The following is a 13,667-nucleotide window of genomic DNA, read 5'->3' on the forward strand; positions in this document are numbered from 1 at the left end:
TACAAGGGCTGAGACTGAGTGACAGGCCGTAAAACAGGATGCTCCTTTATTGTGTGCACACGTACCTTAGCTTCATTTTTGATATAAGGTGATGCAGGTTCTGTAATGAATATTTTAAGAATTCAGAATCCTGTGATAATACTGGTAATAATAATGATACTAGAAGCTAACACTGCACACTGTCAGAAATCTGTGTAAAGTAACATGCTTAATCCTTACAAAAACTTTATAAAATCTATGCAAGTATTGCTTCCATTTAAGGGTTAGGAAAATGATGCATTGAGTGGTTGGACAGGCAAGTGTCACAGCCAAGTTCTGTATCCAAAAAGATAGAATTCAAAGTCCAAGGTCATAATCTTTACGGCAAACCACCTCAGTTGTAGCATGATCCAAATTAGAACAAACAAGTCAGGTATCCCTTCACTCAAAGCTTATCAATTTCCATTTCAGTAAGCTTTGACTGTAATGATGTAACATGGTCATCACTACAGAGATGGATGTTAGCAAAACAAAGGTTTAGAAGACAACACAAAGCCTATCTAAATATATCTTCTTGACTTTAAAAGATCATGTACCTTCAAGTCCATGTAGATTCAAGTACATTTTTTAAAGGACCGTGTATCTTCAAGGCATTTTTTAAAATTTTTATTGATTTCAGATAGAGGAAGGGAGAGGGAAAGAGAGAGATAGAAACATTAATGATGAGAGTCATTGATTGGCTGCCTCCTGCATGCCCCCTACTGGAGATTGAGCCTGCAACCGGGCATGTGCCCTGACGGAATCCAACCGGGGCTTTTCAGGGTCATGGGTGGACTCTCAACCACTGAGCCATGCCAATTAAAAACAATCACACAGACTCATGGAAAAAAAAACTACAGTGTATGCTATCACATAATTCCACAGCAGTAACAAGGGCCCATGAAGGAGGTTACTCAATGAGACTTGCCTTTCCTTTCCTTTTTTTTTTTTTTAGAGAGGCTACAACGATGTTATTCATTATTATAAATCGCAAAGCAAATGTCTTTGTCACACCACAAAAGAAAATGCCTAGTGTAAACAATATTGAATTATAACATTATTTATAGAATGACATTTCTACTTCACTTTTGACCAAATCCTTTCTTACAGACATGTTCTGATTAGACTATGACCAAACTTCACTCTTCCAAGTGTTCGACAGTCATCAGTGACTGACTACTATTCTTTCCTAGAATAAGTAAATTAAGGCCTATTCTTCCTGGTTTCTAACAGTTCCAGGTTTTTTTTCCCTCCTAGAAATAATACATTGTATTTATACAGCATGAAATGCTTTTAATGAGGTTCCTCATTTGATTTTAATATCAAGCCTGGAAGATTAGGTAAATGATGATTATTTTTTATAGCTATGGAAACTAGGACACCGAATATAAATGACTGCCCCAAATTTTACAGCCACTAGTGAACTAGAACAGTACTTGGTACTCACTGATCTCATTGTATTTGTAGCCAGAAATAAATAACAGAATAATAAATCATAATAGCATAATAAATATGACTTTAAATTAAATCTGAATAAAAGAAAAGGCAGGTTTCAATGCAAGGTTCTTAAACTGTGTCAAATTGTTAATTAGAGTGTGGTATTATGTAAAACGAATGAATGAAAAGAGGTTTTGGAAATTTAAAAAGTTACACATGCATTTATATTTGTGTACGCACACACCTACTCACATATTTGATAAGACAAAAGACACAATAGAATCAGTGGGGTAAAGCCAGGAAACGATCTAGAATATAAAACATAAACAACAGAGGGAGACTAGCGCAGAAGGACATAAAGGAAAGGGGAGGAGGAATGGAGGTTCGGTCTAACAAGTATAATACCTGACTTACAGAAGTTATTCAGAGAGAAAGAATAACTTGAAATGAGTACAATTATTTCAAAAGTAAAGGAAATAATTCCTGTAGCAGCAAAGGGACAAGTTTTCAGAGAAAGAGGAACCACCTAGATCTTATCTGAATGACTTAAACGTACAGATACATAGGGTGGCCCCAAAAATGTACACACACACTAACAGCTGATTCTATTACATTCTGAAAATGAAATGTACTTTAATAAACACTGCCTTTATCAGTATTCAAAGTGTGTATACATTTTTGGGGACACCCTGTATACACTGTCACCAAAACATCATTTAATATTTAGAGTGTAAAAACATTAAAAAAGGTGTAAGAGCTTGCAGGAAGAGATAAAAAATAAACATAAATGATCAGACTGAAAAACAAAAGGGCACTACCAAAGGCAGAGTCAGCTTTATCTCCTAATGATTATTAGCGATACTGGATTATAGAAGTGTATAAAGCAAGCATTCTAATAAAAAATAAATTTTAATCTAGTGCCCCATATCTATTCAATTATCAGTCATATAGGGCAGAATAAGGGCATGTTTAGATATGCAAGAGCTCAGAGATTTTTGCATTCTTTGCCTCCATGAGAATGGGCTCAGCAAAATGAGAGGAGAAATTAAAAAAACAAAACAAAAAACAATGACAGGAAATTACAAGAGAGAGACTCCTCTCAAAAACTGAGAAGCACAGTACTCAGACTCGGTGCAGAGAGCATTTCAAGATGAAGCAAGCTCATGGCCAGCTCAGGGAGAAACAAATCTGGTGGATGGTGGCGAGTGTGCGATTTCATAGACTGGTCTCTGACAATCTGTAAAAACTTACCATGGTCATAATAAAGGCAGTTGGGATATGAAGTGGTAGATGCATTTAAAACCGAAGCTACTAATATGCTCCATTAAGAAAGAAAAAATATGTATTTGTATAGATATAACTGTAGCATAAATTCTCACTTTTTAGTGAACAGTATTCATATCATCATATTATAAAAGTTTTTGATATGCAAACTGACTCACTTTATAACAAATTCACAGAGGACTTAAAAATAGTTATAGAATAAAATTTAAGTGTTATCAGTTTTGGCAATGAACAGCCCAACTATAGCCGCTAGGTACAGGGAGGTGAGTAAACCCATGCGAGTGAAACACGGCCGTGCTAATGTCCTCGTTTTACAAAATGTGGAGGCGAGACATGTCTGTGGAACTGGAAACAGATGGTCAAGTGTTTTTGTTTTTGTTTTTGCTTATGATTCTGCTTTTTAAATTGTAACCAATAAAAAACTAAGAATAGCCATGTAATTATATTGAAAAGTGGGAGGGAAGTGAAATATGTTCTCATTTATCAGAGCAGAAAATCTAAAGGTAATGTTTGAAGTTGATAAATAGCTGTTTCACAAATGAGCTCATCAGCAAATGGGGGAAAGCAGGAAAGCTTCATTCAGAATGATCAGCTCTGCGACCCAGGGGTGGAAACGAGGGGAAGTGGGGCAGGAGGTTGATTGCTGATTTTGATTACACTCTTTCATACCTTTTGGCTCTTCACCCCAGTATTGAAAATTGGTGGTGGAGAGTCACTTGCCTCCTTGCACTGTCTCTCCTTCCTGAAAACTGCTGGGCAATACTAAATGCACACTGTGTGGATAGGAGGTGAGGGAGGACAATTAACATTTATTGATCATAGTCATTAACTCAAACATTGAGGTATTAACTTCCTTGATAACACCGATTAGTTTAGATAATTTATTACCTCATTTCAAATCATAGTTATTTGGTGGCAAATCTGGTACTTTTAATTCAGAAAATTTATGTTATGCTGCATTAGCATCTTTTTCCTACCAATAAACAATATATGATATACACAAAAGTACTGTGTATTCACATTGTAGGTTCTTGGTATTACTCAAAGAGGATCACCAACAGTGAGAATTGATGAAAAGAATTAGGGACATTTTAGTAACTTCCAGAAGCCCAATACATTTTATTTCTGAGGCTCCTACATGCAAGCATACATTAGAAATAATACTTCAGGTATCAAATCTTTGAAAATATTTTTATAATTTTTGCAAGTGAATTTTCTTTTGAAAACAACTCATTTAATTTAAATTTGGCAATGATTTATCTGAAGGCATTGGGCAAAGCAGGAATTCTTGCCAAATCAGAAACTTTAAACCACACACTTTCTGAAATTTAATGAAATGTTGTAAACATAAAATTTAGAAGTTAATGAAGACATATTTCATAACTCTTAAACATTTATATTTGATTATTTACTTTTCCTTTTTTTTGTATTTTAGGGACTATACATATTTCTCAAGCTTCAAACACTTTCATAGACTCTCACCTTCTACAAAACAAAAACAAAAAATGTTAAAATGCTCCTGATATACTTACTCTGTAACAAATTTAAATGTAATTATTAAGATTATCATTAAAGAATACTGCTATCTTTCACTATGTTAATTCATTGAAACAATTTTCTGCAATAAGAAGCTCAGACTTAAGTACAAACTTGCAGGCAGAGAGGATGCTCTAGGAAGGTTCAGCCCCTGGTGGAGTCAACACTATAAACTGTGCACTGACTTTGAAAGAATGTTATAAGTTCTGTTCCAATAAATAGTAGGTCTAGCAAAATGACTACTTTGTCTATTAGGCTTGATTCATAAGGTTTTATACACTATTTCTCAAATCATCATTCATTCTCGCTCAATGTTAGAAAATAATTATATAAAGTATTCAAACACATTTGGTGTTTTTACATCATGACCTTTTGGTAAAACAAAGATTTTCCTAAGTATCTGTTTTCTATGAAGTGAAGAAATAAAACATCACCACACTTCACTTCTGATAAATAAAAATATTTTCCACCACCCCTGGCAACAATTTAAAGGATAGAGATTCTGATAATCTCTTTCATGGGATTAAGCTGATGTGTGAATGTGGTAGAGTAAAAACCCTGCAGAGAACAACTGGTCTAGACATAAAGGACCTTAAGTTTGCCTTGATATAAATATTTTCTTGCAAGATCAAGTCTATCACAAAAAGAAAATTCCAAGCAACTTGTACTCTACATCAACTACTATACTCTCACCACATAAGCCACAATGTCCAGAGACATAAAAAAGACAACATAAGAGAAAAGGCTCTAAAGAGCACAGTACTTAATTTAGGTTAAAGAGAAGTATAGAGAGTTAACTTCTTAAATTACACTTGTCATTACTTGAATATGGATACTCATCTATTCTTAAATCATCCCCAATTTTTTACCTAGTTGTACCAGCACATAAAGAGGTGATTAATAAATATTTTATGGTCCGTTGGTGCTGCTCAGTAGTTGAGCGTGGCCCCAGGAACCAAGAGGTCACAGTTCAATTCTGGTCAGGGCACATGCCCGGGTGGCGGGCTCACCCCCAGTCGGGGGCGTGCAGGAGGCAGCCCATCAGTAACTCTTTAATCATTGATGTTTCTCTCTCTCTCTCTCTCTCTCTCTCTCTCTCTCTCTCTCTCTCCCCCCCTTCCTCTCTCTCTCAAAATCAATAAAAATATATTTTAAAAATTTGACGAATGATGCAGATTTCCACATTTCTGTGTGGCTTTATCGCAAAACTGTATTTGCTTTATTTGATGGTTTCATTTTCAATCCACATTCAGAGAAAGCAAGCTTCAAACATGTAAATAGCAGGAGAAAACTGCATCATCACAACGAACTCTTCAGGTCTTTCATGTATGCCTGACTTTCAGTTTATCATGTTCATCTATGAATCCCCATTTCCCGAGGCTCCAATTGTCCATAATGATTGTTTTATGGGATAATTTGAAATGCTGTTGATGAACTATTTAGTTGTTAGAGAATTTAAACTCCAATTCACATTACATCGCTGATGAGAACATTTTACTTCTTTCTTAAGTCATTTTTACAACAGTATTAAAAAAAAATCAATTTTTTCTGACTACCAAGGTAGGAGACCCAAATTTTGTAAATATATACATTTAATAATGTATAGTAATAAGAATAAGCATGAAACCATATATTTAACACCACCACCAATAGGTAGCCAAAGTTAAAATATTTTACTTTGCATACCTGCTGCTATTAAATTTTATGTAGTTTGGAACATGTTGGACAATTTTTAATCTTACTCCTTTGCATTATGTTATACAATAATAGTTTTCTCAGGTAGTTAAAATACCCAACAACAAAGTGTATGGTAGATACAAAGTGTCCATTATATAAATATATAACTTCAAAATTCCCAAAGAATATTGCATGTAAAGAATATATTTTTAATTTGTGTACAATAAAAATAATTATTGATGTCTCTCATTACCTTGGAAAAATCTTAAAAATTAAGTAACTCGGTCACAGAATATAAACATTCAAAGGCTCTTGGTAGGTATGTAGAGAGAAGTTGTTTCTGTAAAATATAAGCTTTTATTTTATTATTTTTTAATTTTTTAAAAAGATTTTTTAAATTGATTTTTAGAGAGCGAGGAAGGGAGAGGGAGAGAGGGACAAACATGAAAATGGGGACAGAGCCCCATTCCTGGGTACGTGCCCCGCCTGGGAATCAGCAGCCTTTCAGTGCCCAACCAAATGAGCCGCACCGGCCAGGGCAAACACAAGCTTTTAAAACCATGAAATATTTTAAACATATTTAGATGTTTAGATTTTTAACTTTTTTTTGATTGTTGAGAAATGAAGTAGTATGGGTATGTAGTGATTTAAACAAACTTAATGAAGGTTAGAAGAAGTTCTCTAGTACAAAAATGGCCTGAATTACGTATTTACCTAAAACGATCTAACTCAAAATGCGCACAGCCTGGGCAGTCAGCAGATGCCACCACCGGGCAGCGAAAGGAAGAAGGCGGCCCGGGGAGGGCCCGCCCCAGGAATATGTGCACGAAGCTTCAGAACAAAGCTCAGCTTCTGCATTCCGTCCGATTGACTTAGGTTTTTAAAGTAGAACCTAATCGCAAAGTTATTCCCAAGGCAGAAGGTAAAAATATGTCTATTACTGCCTTTAAGAAGACAGTACATGCATGAAACAAAAAGAACACATAAATTAGAGAAAGAATAAACGAGAGGAAACGAGAACATTTCCAGGCTTAGAAATAAGTGATGCTGGCTATTTTGCAGGTTTTTTCAGAGAGGTGTTTTGTTTTGTTCTGTTTCCTGTAAGAATCAGTAGTTCAAGACTTCATGAGGAAATTCATAAGCTGAGACTGAAGACGTTAGGGAAAGCTGGACAGGACAAGGGTGGCATGGACTCAGAAAAAGACCAGCATGGTTTTGGCCTTTTGGAAAAAGGAGGGTGCAGTGATCAAAGACACTCTGCTAGAAGCCTCATCTGGTAAATGAAGAGACTAAACATTTAGGGAACACATGTATTTAAATTCAAATGCACGCACACACACGACTGCCTAATTTCAGAGTAAAATGTAAACAAAGGTCACTCCAGAGCAAGGCTGAGCAATTTCACCTTAAACTCTGTCTTTCTTAAAGAGTTCGGTTAAAAATTGCTCCAGTATCTGTCATAGAGACAGAGGATTTAGGCTAGACCCTGCTCAGCTACAGTCGTCAGGTCTCTGCTGCAGGCAGCGCAGGGTCAGGTACACGGAGCACAGGATCAGGTACGCGGCCCCTCAGATCCTCTGACACACATACACACACGAGTACCCATGCATACACCTCACGACAATAATTCCTTACCAGGGATTAGTTCAGTCTCAGTGTGCTGTGCATTAAAGTCAGACAGAAATTTTTAACTGATAAATTATGGAAGTGCAACCATGAGTCCTCAGTTCTCCTATAAATCATACAATTTTATTAAAACATGACCTACAATTTCTATAGCTCTTAAGAAACACTGATGTTCACAAATGTATATGAAACTTTTTGATTTATAAATCATTTGCTTTTCAAGGACCAGCCTCAGGAAGGAGGTGTTTTACTCTGAGAGGCGTTTGTTCCGACATTAGAGAGCAGGTGTTGCATAGGTGAGTCTCCAAGCCAGCGTCTGGACAGTAGTAATCCATGATTCATAACCTGTTGTCACTCAGCGACATTCTGGATTATAAAAAGGTCTCTGAAAAGCAGGATCCTCTAGAAACAGGATCAAATGACACAGCAGCATTCTAGGCAAATGTCTTAAAGATGACAAACTTTGCTAAAATATTTAATGTCCTACAAACTTAGATAAATCCATTTCTGTCATTAGGCAAGGAGGAGAATAAATATCAGGTGGTGTCGCCACTTTTTGCTTCCATTTATTTAATTTTTTTATTGAATCTATTAGGGCGCTGTTGGTTAATAACATTATATGTTTCAGGTGTACAATTCTACAATACACCATCTGTACATTGTACTGTGTGTTCACAACCCCAAGTCAAGTCTCCTTCCATCACCATCTATCCCCCCCTCACCTTTCTCACTCAGCCCCCAGCCCCTCCCCTCTGACAGCTGTAGGTCTGTTCTTAGTATACATGAGTCTGCCTCTATTTTGTTAGTTTATTTTGTTCATTAGATTCCACATATAAGTGAAATCATATAGCACTTGTCTTTCTCTGACAGGCTTATTTCACTTAGCATAATATTCTCCAGGTCCATCCCTGCTGTCACAAAAGGTAAGATTTCCTCTTTGTTTTCAGCCAAGTAGTATTCCATTGTGTAAATGTACCACCGCTTTTTTATCCACTCATCTACTGATGGATAGTTGAGCTGTTACCAAATCTTGGCTGCTGTAAATAACACTGAAATAAACATAGGGGTGCGTATATTCTTTCAAATTAATGTTTCAGATTTCTTTGGAGATATTCCTAGAAGTGAAATTGCTGGGCCATAAGGCAGCTCCATTTTTAATTTTTTGAGGTAACTCCATACTGCTTTCCACAGTGGCTGCACCAGTCTGCATTCCCACCAACCGTGCACAAGAGGGATCCCTTTTCTCCACACCCTTGATACCTGTTTGTTGATTTATTGATGACAGCCATTCTGACAGGTGTAAGGTGATATCTCATTGTGGCTTTAATTTGAATTTCTCTGATTAGTGACACTGAGTGTCTATTCATATGTATATTGGCCATCTGTATGTCCCCTTTGGAGAAGTGTCTATTTAGGTCCTTTGTCCATTTTTAATTGGATTTTTTTTTTTTTTTTGGTGTTCAGTTGTGTAAGTTCTTTATAAATTTTGGATATTAACCCCTTATCAGATATGTCTTGGGTAAACATGTTCTCCCAAAAAGTGAATTGTCTTTTCATTTTGTTGACGGTTTTCTTTGCTGTGCAAAAACATTTTAGTTTAATGTAGTCCCATCGGTTTATTTTTTTCTTTTTCTTCTGGTGCCGGAGGAGATACAGTAAAAAAAATATTGGTGAAGGCCTTGGGGGGAGGGGTGCAGGGAGGAGGCGGTCAATGGGGGGGGGAAGGGACATTTGTAATACTTTCAACAATAAAGATGCATTTTTAAAAAAAGTATTGCTAAGAGGAATGTCCCAGATCTTACTGCCTATGTTTTCTTCTAGGATTTTTATGGTTTTGAGTCTAACATTTAAGTCTTTGGTCCATTTTGAGTTTATTTTTCTGTACGGTGTAAGACGGTGGTCTAGTTCCATTTTGTTGCATGTATCTGCCCAATTTTCCAAACAACATTTATTGAATAGACTGTCTTTGCCCCATTGTATGGTTTTGCCTCCTTTGTCAAATATTAATTGACCATATAGGTGTGGCTCTATTTCGGGGCTTTCTGTTCTGTTCCATTGACCTATCTCTCTTTTTGGTGCCAGTACCATGCTATTTGGATTACTGTGGCCTTGTAATATAGTCTGATATCAGGTAATGTGATTCCTCCCACTTTGTTCTTCTTTCTCAAGATTGCTGTGGCTTTTCAGTCTTTTGTGGTTCCACATAAGCTTTTGGAATATTTGTTCTAGTTCAGTAACATAGGCCATTAGTATCTTGATAGGAATTGTGTTGAATCTATGGATTGCTTTGGCTAGTATGGACATTTCAATGATGTTAATTCTCCCCATCCATGTACACAGTATATGCTTCCACTTATCTGTATCATCTTCTATTTCTTTCTTTAGTGTCTTACAATTTTCCAAATACAGGTCTTTTGCACCCTTGGTTAAATTTTTTCCTAGGTATTTTATTTGTTTTGATGCAACTGTAAATGGGATTTTCTTAGTTTCCTTTTCTGATAATTATTGGTGTATAAAAAAATAACAGGTTTTTTGGATATTTATTCTGTATCCTACTACTTTGCTGAATTAATTTTTATCAGTTGAAGTAGTTTTTTGGTGGGATATTTAGAATTTCCTATATATAGTATCAGTTACCTGTAAATAATGGTTTTACCTCTTCCTTTCCAACTTGGATGCCTTTGTCTCTTCTTCTTGTCTGTTGCTGTGGTAGGACTTCCAGTACTGTGTTGAATAAGAGTGGGGAGAGGACACCCCTGTCCTGTTCCTGATCTTAAGGAAAAGACTTTTAGTCATTGCCTGTTGAGTATGTTGGCTATGGGATTTTCATGTATGTCTTTTATTATACTGAAGTATGTTCCCTCTTTTCCCACTATGCTAAGAGTTTTTTTCATGAATGGGTGCTGGATTTTATCAAATGCTTTTTCTGCATTTATTGATATGACCATGTGATATTTATCCTTAATTTTGTGTATGTGGTGTATTGTGTTTATTGATTTGCAGATATTGTAGCAACCTTGCATCCCAGGAATAAACCCGTTGACCATGGTGTATGATCTTTTTAATGTACTGTTGGATCTAAAGCCTTTGAATCAATGTTTTTGAGACTTCAAATGTGTGCTGATATTTCTACTAATGGAAAATGACACTAAATCGTTAACTTATCGATGACATTTTAATAATATAACCCAAAAGGCTATTATTATTCCATGCCTGGAGTTACTAATTTATATTTCTGGAAATGTCAATGAGACATGCTTATGTAAGATATCTGAATGTATAGAGGTTTGTTTTTGTTCTTTTATTAAGTGCAGATTAACTGGAGCGTTAATCAGAGGAGAAAGCCTTCACTGACTTTGATAGCTACCCTATATTCATTAGGCAACCTCAGACCATGAAGTACACTACAGAGCTGAAAGGAAGAGGGTTTCACTAGCACCTTGGGTGAAGGGGGCTTTAAGATTGCTCTGACCAGTAAGGGTCAGTGCTGTACTGCATTGTGACCTTCTGTTGGGTTTGAGGACCCATTGTACCATATGATGAAAGAACATGCTAAGTACAGTGGTACTTCAGTTTTTTAATGTAATCTGTTCCGGAAGACCATTTGAGTTCTGAAACGTCTGAAAACCAAGGGATCAACAGCCTGCAGCTGGGCCTCAGGATCTTGCATTCAGCGGAAGCTGTGTGGCATGTTCGACTTCCGAGGCACGTTCGAAAACCAAAGCATTTACGTCTGGGTTTATGGCGTTTGTAAACCAAAATGTTCGTCATTGGAGACGTTCGAAAACTGAGGTACCACTGTAGGTGTATTAATTTTCTAGTGCTGCCATAACTATAGACTGGGTGCCTTAAACGATGGAAATTTATTCTCTCAATTTTGGAGGGTAGGGTCCAAGATCAAGGCATTGGTTTGGTCTGAGGCCTCTTTCTTTGGCTTAGAATTTACTACCTTCTAGTTGTGCCCTCACATGGTCGTCCCTTGGTTGGTATGGACTGTGTCCCAATTTTCTCTTCTTAAAAGGAAGTCAGCCATACAGGAATAGAGCCAACCAACATGACCTTATTTTACCTCAGTTGCCTCTCTAGAGGCCCTGTCTACAAATATAGTCACATTCTGAGGTACTTCTACACTCATGAATTTTGAGTGGTACAATTCAAACCATAGCAGTAGGCATGCACTGAGCTGATAGTACTTTATCAGTGTTGCAGAATGTAATTCAAATCACCTAAAATTCACACTGTGCATGTTAAAAAGCTAGTATTTCTCAAGTATGTTTTCAGCTATTTTAAAAATCTTTATATGTTTTGGCATTTCAAACGTAATATCCTTGACAATTGTCACTCATAATCGTATATTGAAAGAAGTGATGAAGAATGAATACACACATTTCATTTGTTTCCAAATTGGTTTCTAGTCACAGCCAGCAGGGATTAAACAGTCAATTCTACTACAGCATTTTCAAGACATGCCTCACAGATCACAGTTCTGAGAAGCGTTACATTTGTTTTAAGGGTTCCAGAGCCAAGAGTTTAATAAACACAGAGCTGAAAAAATTTTAAACAGATGTATTGTCTGCATAATTTATCAATAATTTTAATATGCTTTTAGCCAATATACATCTCTTAAACTGATCAAATATATAACATCAAAACTGTATGTATGCATTTACTTATTTATTTTTGTTTCCACAGAATAATATTGATTTCCTGGCAATAATGTTCTTTGGGGATATATATATATATCCCACAAAAGGGAAATAGAACTATATCTAACATATCTTTTTCATGAATGCCTAATCTTCTGCACAGCACAATTATATTGATAATTAATAGAACTTCAAAAATTATTGGTTGGATGGATGGATAGATAGGTAAATCAAACAAAACCACAGTGTTAATCTTTTCAATTTATTATTTTCTTTGAGACTCTCTTCTGTATGTCTGGTAAATTTTGGATAGCCAGAATATATACTTGATAATCCATATACTTTGCCAACATAGCATGGTATTCTAGTAGGTCTTTTTTGCTACTGGATGGTAATTTTAGGGTCACATATATATCTACAAACAGTAAAAAAAAAAAATAATCTTATCTCATTTGATAAATGAGGTAAAGTAATGCAGATCCATTCAGATTTTACTCCATTATACAGACTGGCACGTTAATCTTCAATGGCAAAAGGCAAACATTAGAGGTCGTAGAAGGTTAGACAGTAATCAAAAAATGCATATTTAATCAGATGAATTCCATTCAGGAACCTGCCAAGAACTGCTTTTATTCTTGGATAATATTAATAGAAGGCACACTTGCTATTCCAATCAGTTCTAGTAGCCATTAAGAGAATGACTGCAGGGTAAAAATGAAGTCATACACACAAAGGTTGGTATGTTTGCAATCCTCTGAAATAATAAAACCTGACTGGCATCTGCAAGAGTAACATATTTAAGTTTAAAACAAGTGCAAGCATTTTTAACTTCATAGAACACTACAAGTACATGTTTCCAAAAATTCCCTACAATAAATACTATGTAAATAAGTGTAAAACATTTTTTCCACATATAGTAAAAAATATAACCTAATACCGTATTAAAATATAATTGATGTTTGTAGAAACACAATAAAATGCTAATGAATGTATACTCCCTACACTGAATTCAAAGGTAAAAGCAGTATTATTTTGAAAGAATGTTAATTTAAAAGAGCTATAGAAAAGCAGTATTATTTTGAAAGAATGTTAATTTAAAATGGTTAAATTATTCAATATTGTTAAACTATAGGTATTCTTTTCCTTAATTACTACATTAATATTTAAATATTATGTACATTAACAATATGGAAACTGTTAAATACATGGCACATTTGAATCCATAAATTAGAAAATGTCTTTATTTTAGTGTCTTAAAATTCTTCATGAGGCTCCAGTTTTTGTTATGACTAATAAATAAATTAGGTCTTTTGTCTATCAGCAAAACTTAATACTGCACATTTTATAGCTTCTTCTCGTGCAGTTTGTCATAAGTGAATAATTTTGTTTTAGCAAGGTCATCTCCTTGGAGACTGTTTATTTCTTAGACAATTTACTTATAAT

The 13,667-nt window shown here is 35.5% G+C and overlaps 1 protein-coding gene across 1 annotated transcript in view; it reads right to left on the bottom strand.

Annotated features, from left to right (window-relative positions):
- Nucleotides 1-13,667, bottom strand: part of SPOCK3 (SPARC (osteonectin), cwcv and kazal like domains proteoglycan 3) — a 283,598-nt gene that overhangs the window by 24,829 nt on the left and 245,102 nt on the right. The window lies entirely within an intron of this gene.

Source organism: Miniopterus natalensis, chromosome 4 (assembly GCF_054644295.1).
Source record: "Miniopterus natalensis isolate mMinNat1 chromosome 4, mMinNat1.hap1, whole genome shotgun sequence".
Taxonomy (NCBI): Eukaryota; Metazoa; Chordata; class Mammalia; order Chiroptera; family Miniopteridae; genus Miniopterus; species Miniopterus natalensis.